Genomic DNA, 6,283 nt, shown 5'->3' on the forward strand with positions numbered 1-6,283 from the left:
TTTGACCTATACTCAGTACACAAAAAAAAGAATGGCTGTCATCAGCTTCAGAAAAGGCCTTTAGCGCTGATGTAATCATATCAGTTAGTAGAAGTTATATTCTGCTACATTTATTCGAAGTGTCAGTGCAGAGTAGTTGCAGTAATTAGTCCAAAACACATGCAGCAGCAAACAGGATTGAAACACCTATGAAGAAATTCACTTTTTCACTGATTACTGTGTTGATACTGTCCTCAGATTTCTGCTTTCTCAAATTTGACCTGATACTAGTGATACTAGTAAATTAGCTAAATTCCCAGTTGATTCACAGTGCATCCAAAAATACCCTCAGAATGTAAACGTTTCCTTTTTTAGAAGATGTTATATTAGATGTTATATGGCCATTTTCTATAGATGTCTATCTACTCAAAAACAATTAAGTAAACTACCAAATTCATCTGAAATCTGAGCAAATATCACTGAACCCTTGTGGCCAATAAAGCCTAAACAAACCTGGTCAGTGGTATTTTAATTTGACCTCTATTATGATGATGCAAAAAAATCAAATCACAAATGTGCAGTTGTGGTTGAAAGTTATCATCATGGACGTGAATGTCATGGCAAAACTGGGCTTTCAATGATTGATACACAAGTTACACAATGTATGATATTACACAAGTTATTAGTCCATAGTTGTGAACATATACTTGCACCCGCATAGTTTATTAATCCAGTGCTGCAGAAAGTTCCAAAATGTATTTTAACATGCCATGGCCAAGGCCAACATGCCATGACCAAGGTCTGTTAACTTACTGATAGTCAACATTGTAGTTTCTTTGTGATAACAGAAAAGAAAAAGTTCGTTTGACAGCTCTCGTTGAGTGAACAACACACAGCACATGGGAATGTCCAACAAGCTCAGGGCAGATCTGAGTAGGATGATTGTAGATTTAGTCAGAAAGGTCTCTTGGAGGCATTTCGAGGAAATGTTTATGGTCTGATGGGTGCACGAAGAACACTTTTGTGTGTTGTATGTATGTTGTACACTCATTCTGGGCCAGAAAAATAACAGCTCAGAGAAATCTTTAAAAACCCAATTTTGCCATGACACTCATGTTCATCATGAATATATGTAAACTTCTGACCGAACTGTACTTGTGGGCACTATTTTTCTCCAAATTAAAACATTGCAATACACACCAATCATGCTTTATTCCAGCTTTACTACCTGATAATAATTAAGATTACTTTTGGAATTGTGTATCCTGTTTGCTCGACATATGATAACTCTTTATCTCCCAGATGCACACTTCATGAATAATTCAGCTGGCCCAAAGAAACCATAGTAAAAATGTTCAAAATATTATTTTAACTCATTTGGAAATGAAGAAGAGATACACTGGGGCAAGTAATACCATTAGGTCTGTATTGACTGCATTCCTTGAGCATTGTATATTACCATTATTTCGACTAGTCATTTTAAATTGAAAGGGATAATCTGTTTATGCTGATGCAATGTAGCCTATGATCAACACCTACAGTAATATACAAGTTTGGGCAGCTACAGCCTGGTATCTTTGCAAAGGTGGCTGATAGTATGGCAAGGGCAAGGTGCTCTTTCTCGTTCTAAATTCTGGAGCATTATGAACCAAATATGGAAAAAGCCTCAAGAAAAGCATCTAATCTGGCAACAGCTGGTGGACGTGTCCTGAAAACACCCAGTAACTCAATTAATATGTGTACTGGTGACAGAGCTGATGAGTGTCCCCCAGTCCCATAGTGAAGAAACAACAAACTAGGAAATGAAAAATAAAAAAATGAGCAAATTACATAAACAAAAATAAAGCTGTTTTTATTGTATATGCAGATATGTTCAGAGAAGGTCTCCCCTGATATTCTTCAGTGGAACAGTAAAGGTCATTATCTTCCCAAATGACATGGTGAGGTCAGCCTATGGAATGAAAAGCTCCCCATGGTGAGGCTCCTTAGGTGGAAGTAAATGGAGAAAGCAGACAAGCCTGTGTTCTGGAGAGAACAGTAGAGAATGTTGACCTGTAAACAGATCCAGGCTATGTTCATATCTTTCAGATGTGTTGGACAAATGTCTGTTTTTTTTTTTTTTTGTTTGTTTTTTTTGTTTTTTTTGCAGATTTAAATGTTACAGAAGATTACCCTGTATAAAATAAAGTCTAAAATCTTTTCTTGCTTGTATTGACTTGATGTGAAGTTCATTAGGAATAATATTTCATGTTTCCTATGGAAGAGCACTGTACAGCATGTGCATGTCCACATCTCCAGTAAAGCTGAGCAACTGATCAGCATCTTAGAATGCTGAAGTTCACAGCAAACTGTGTGAGGTGAGTTAGAAAATGTCTTCAGGACTTTCTACAGATGATTAATACTTGGTGTAATCTGACTGTATATGAGAGAAAGACAGAGAGAGGGAAAGAGAGCCAGTGGCTGCAGAAATGAAGGGAAGTGGGGTGGGAAGAAAGTGAGATGGAGTAAGATTAGATCTTTTAGAGACAAGCCAGACTTAGCCTGCCATGATGTGAGGTCACTGTCAGTTTGTTGTGTTTGAATGCAACATTAGGTTCTTAAGGCCGGGTTGGGCCCTTTGAAGGGCCGGTGCTTTTAGGGGAAGCTGCACTGGGCCATGGATCAAGTCTGGGCCTATGGTTCAGAGCATGTGGAACAGGGTGCTCACACCACTGACGTACCTGTTTACCCAGGTGCTGTCCTCTGGCCATTTGCTGGGAAATTAGCCAGCAAGGTGCACGAGAAACATGAAGTGAAAGATGCTTGACCATTTCAGGTCATTTCTCTAAAGGTTGTGGTGAATCAAAAAAAATATCCTCAATGATATTGTGACCATATGTGGCAACAATGCTTCTTCTGTGTTTCCAGTGGTATATCAAGGACCACAGACCACAGCCTGTGAGAGACTTTTTCACATATATATATATATATACACACACACACACACACAATTATACATATTGAAAAATAGCATTCATATTGACAGCAGAATTTACAAACCCATTCAAAGTTTTACTAGAGTACATTTACTACCTACGTCATTTATAGTATTCTAGTAGTCTTATGCAGAAGTGTGGTCAGCCTTAATACATTGATGCAATATTTTAAGGGTGTAAAATGTTATGGTCGTGAACACAGCAATCGTCTGGCCCTTTTTGGCAACTAAATGTCTGCGGAAAACCATAGACTACAAGAAAAAATGCTTTCTACTGTTCAGTCATACATTCGAAGTATATCATAAACATTGGCTTTTGCACTTTCCACTGAAGTAGCCAGTGATGAAGTGCAATTCAGGCTTTCCCTTTTTCCTTTTCCTTTTTTATTATTTTTTAGATGAGTGGACGATGAGTGTGGTTGTAGTAAAGAGTAAGTGGATCATGTTGGCCATGGTTAACAGACACTCACTGAGCACTTTCCTAGAAACCTCTGTACACCTTTTTTTCATGCAGTCATCTGATCAGCCTATCACATGGCAGCAGTGCAATGCATAAAATTATGTTGCTTTAGGTACTGTTCACATCAAACATCAGAATAGGGAAAAATGTGATATCAGAAAAGCATTTTGGAATACACAACCTTGTCAAGAGTGTTGAACCTTGAGGTGGATGGGCTGAAGCAGCAGAAGACCACGTTGGGTTCCTCTTCTGTCAGCCAAGTACAGAAAGCTGAGGCTGCAGTGGGCACAGGCCCTCCAAAACTGCACAATTGAAGACAGGAAAAACATTGCCTGGTCTGATGAATCTCAATTTCTGCCGAGGCACACAGATGGTAGGGTGAGACTTTGGCACCAACAATATGAAATCACTGGGCACAACCTGCCTTGAATCAACAGGCCAGGCTGGTGGTGGTGGTGCAATGGTGTGGGTAACTCTTTCCTGGCACACTTTGAGCCTGTTAATACCGATCAATCATTGCTTGAATGCAAAACAGTTAGCTGACTGTTGCTGACCATGGCCACCATTTACCATCTCAAACTGGTTCTATGAGCATGACAATAATCTCAGTGTTCTTCAGTGGCTCGGTGAGTGTAGAAGCCTACTGTTCATTATAATATCCATCCATACTATAAGTACTTAAAATGTCTGCAACCATCTGCTACACGAATGTCTTAATGCAATGGCTGCAGACGTGATAAGGTAATGATTGAATCAGTGCCTGGCGTGATGAAAGTAGATGAAATGCACTCAGAGATAGCGTGCTTGAGAACACGGCAGAGAAATCTACAGAGAAGAGGTTGTTGCTGATAGCATCACTGCTGGATTGAAGGATAAGCCTCAGTCTGGGAGGCATGGTCTTGCATTCACTGCCACTGGCATTCGTCCTGCAGCTCAGCAGACCTGTGCCAAAGGGGCTCTTCACACAAGCTTAGGCACTGGAGTCCTTACAAACACATTGCCGAAATGGAACAGAACATTAATCCACTGTGTCTCTCTCTCTGTTAGCTGTGTGCAAAAGCATATTTTTGAGACAAATGCAAAACATATTGTTTGGATTATAGGTCTTCAGAATCTATTATTTTAAAAAGGTTATGCCTTAAGCAGTGGTTACCAACCATGCTCTTGGAGATCTACCTTGGAGATGGTATTTTCCAAACCAACCACACCTGATCATCTTACTGTTCTTGATTAGCTGAATAGAGTATTTGAGATCCTGAGTTAGGTGAAACCTGCAGAATGGTAGATCTGCAGCAGAAAGGTGGGTGACCACTGGCTTGAAGGGACTGTCTGAACATCATGGTTTTCAATAATTAGTGGTCAGCAAAATAAGAAAAGGCTACAGGACAAATGTTAAAGACTAATGTGGAATACTGGCTCATTGAACAGGAACTAATAATTCCTATACTTTCAATTACAGCAGTCAAACTTGTCACTGAAATTAGCAAAAGGAATGTTTTAGCAGTAACTCAAGGAATAAGGTTTGTGTGGTAGTTTGTTCCCTCAATGTGTGGTCCACTGATTATTTTTGGATTTGGAAGAATATGTTGCAGGTTATGAAAGGATCAGTCTTTTCCCTAGATCTCCCATCAGCATGCCATAACCTTGAGCTGGACTCTGTGATGGGACTCAGGACTAAACATATCTGACAACAAAGCTCACTGCCATCGTGTATATTTAGGGGCTTTGTGGATGCTGGATGTTCAGTAAAAGACACAACAAAACCTGTGTCAGTATTTGAGGTTAAACAGCCTAAGCCAAAGCTAACATGGCAGGCCTTCTGGGGAAAAGTGAATTTCGAGGCGTTTCCAAGAGCAGGCAAACCATAATAAATGGTGGGTTTGAATGTAGCCAGACACAGAGGAGAAAGGCAGGGTAGATTGTTGTAATCTCAGGGTCTGCAACCATGTGCTTAGTAGCTATAAAACCAAATTAGAAGCGTTCAAATGATGGATAAGCACCACTTGTTGAAATTATGAATGAGATACTTTCCTTACTAATGACTTTGGTGAGTGCCCACTTGGTTTTAATGAAGTGTGTAACCAGGAATGTATGAGGAGAGGGCTCCTTTTTCTAAAAGTGTCTGGAAGGTTGGTGGTGTATGTTGAAGGCCTATGTTTTTGGCTAAGCACCCTACACTGTACTGTAATGACCATTATGCCCATCTGTTCTGTTCTAACAATGGTTAGAATAAAGATGACTTGATGTTTTACAATAAGCAGAGATGCTCCAGTTTTACTGTGTGGTGTATTTTCAGTGTAGATGTGAAATGTAGGTTATTTGTAGGTGTCTCTCTTAATGTATTTTATCTTTGCATTATTTGACATGTTTCTTTCATTTGTTCCACTCATTTCTTTCATTTGTTCCACTCTCCTTCACTCTCTCCTTTTTCAGTTTTGAAAAAGTTTCTGGCGTCCTTGCTTAAGCTGGAATCAGAGCATTTTTACTGGCCCATTGTCTTGTGGCCAATTGAAATATTTCAGGATTTCAAACATTTTCCAGCCAGTCATGATGCTCCTAACTGAATTATTACAGCTTGTCTGACATTAGCTGGACAGAAATATCGACATTCATCAGTGGAAGGGTTGTGCCGCTGGGTGGCTTGCATAGAGATAGAGAGCAGACACTGGCACAAAGCTAAGAACAGATCACAAAGAAAACTTATACTAATAAAATGTACTTCTTCTGTACTGGCCTTATAGCACTAAAGGGTGGTGCAGTTATTACTGCTACTAATGCCAAATGTTAATAGAAAAGGGAGTTGCCTAGCCCTGTAAGACACAGTGGTTATTTTATTCAAAATGATAGACCCTGGGTTTTCTGAAGCTATC

Source organism: Salminus brasiliensis, chromosome 4 (assembly GCF_030463535.1).
Source record: "Salminus brasiliensis chromosome 4, fSalBra1.hap2, whole genome shotgun sequence".
Lineage (NCBI taxonomy): Eukaryota > Metazoa > Chordata > Actinopteri > Characiformes > Bryconidae > Salminus > Salminus brasiliensis.